The following is a 1,861-nucleotide window of genomic DNA, read 5'->3' as shown; positions in this document are numbered from 1 at the left end:
TATATAGATTTCTATGTTGTAATAATGATTTTTATATAATTATTTATACAAGTAAACAACGTTGTGAAACTTTTTAATATCTGAAGATATACTTGATCGTATTTCGAAGATTCTCCTTACACTATTTTAGATATATTAGATTTTTAGAAAATACCTCTTTTTATACTTATTTTTCTGATAATATTTCGATTTAGTTATACACGAAGAGTACTGTCTTAATTACGAAGAATGTATATAGATGTCTATGATTATAATAATGATTTTTATATAGTTATTTATATAAGTGAACATCGTCGCGAAACTCAATAATATCTGGAGATATACGTGATCGTGTTTCGAAGAAACTATTTAGATTTTATTTGACGTATAAGATTAATAAATAATACCTCATTTTATACTTATATTTATGATATTTCGATTTAGTTATATGTGAAGACGATTGTCTTAATTGCGGAGAATGTAGATAGATTCCTGTGTTTATAATAATGATTTTTATATAATTATTTATACAAGTGAAGAACGTTGTGAAACTTTTTAATATCTGAAGATACACTTGATCGTATTTCGAAGATTCTCCTTACACTATTTTTGATATATTAGATTTTTAGAAAACACCTCATTTTATACTTATTTTTCTGATAATATTTCGATTTAGTTATACACGAAGAGTACTGTCTTAATTACGAAGAATGTATATAGATGTCTATGACTATAATAATGATTTTTATATAGTTATTTATATAAGTGAACATCGTCGCGAAACTCAATAATATCTGGAGATATACGTGATCGTGTTTCGAAGAAACTATTTAGATTTTATTTGACGTATAAGATTAATAAATAATACCTCATTTTATACTTATATTTATGATATTTCTATTTAGTTATACACGGAGAGTACTGTCTTAATTACGAATGTATATAGATTTCTGTGTTTATAATAACGATTTTTATATAATTATTTATATAAGTGAACATCGTCGCAAAACTTTATAGTATTCGAAGATGTGTTAGATAGTATTTCGATGAAGTTATTTAGACTGTATTTGACGTATAAGATTTATAAATAATACCTCATTTTATATTTATATTTGTGATATTTCGATTTAGTTATATGTGAAGACGATTGTCTTAATTGCGGAGAATGTATATAGTTTTCTATAATTATAATAAAAATTTTTCTATAATTATTTATACAAGTGAAGAACGTTGTGAAACTTTAAAATATCTGAAGATATACTTGATCGTATTTCGAAGAAACAGTTTAGATTATTATTAATATACTAGATTTTTAAAAAATTCCTTATTATATACTTATATTTTTGAAAATAGTTCGATTTAGTTATACATGAAAAGTATTGTCTTAATTACGAAGAGTGTATATAGATTTCTATATTTATAAAAATTTTTATAAAATTCTTTGTATAAGTGAACATCGTCGCGAAACTCAATAATATTTTTAGATATACGTGATTGTATTTCGAAGAAACTATTTTGATTTTATTTGACGTATAAGATTAATAAATAATACCTTATTTTATACTTATATTTATGATATTTCGATTTAGTTATACACGGAGAGTACTGTCTTAATTACGAAGAATGTATATAGATTTCTGTGTTTATAATAATGATTTTTATATAATTATTTATACAAGTGAAGAACGTTGTGAAACTTTTTAATATCTGAAGATATACTCGATCGTATTTCGAAGATTCTGTTTACACTATTTTTGATATATTAGATTTTTAGAAAATACCTCATTTTATACTTATTTTTCTGATAATATTTCGATTTAGTTATACACGAAGAGTACTGTCTTAATTACGAAGAATGTATACAGATGTCTATGATTATAAT

This window comes from Teleopsis dalmanni, chromosome 2 (assembly GCF_002237135.1).
Source record: "Teleopsis dalmanni isolate 2A chromosome 2, ASM223713v2, whole genome shotgun sequence".
Taxonomy (NCBI): Eukaryota; Metazoa; Arthropoda; class Insecta; order Diptera; family Diopsidae; genus Teleopsis; species Teleopsis dalmanni.
Note: the sequence above shows the minus strand (reverse complement) of the source record.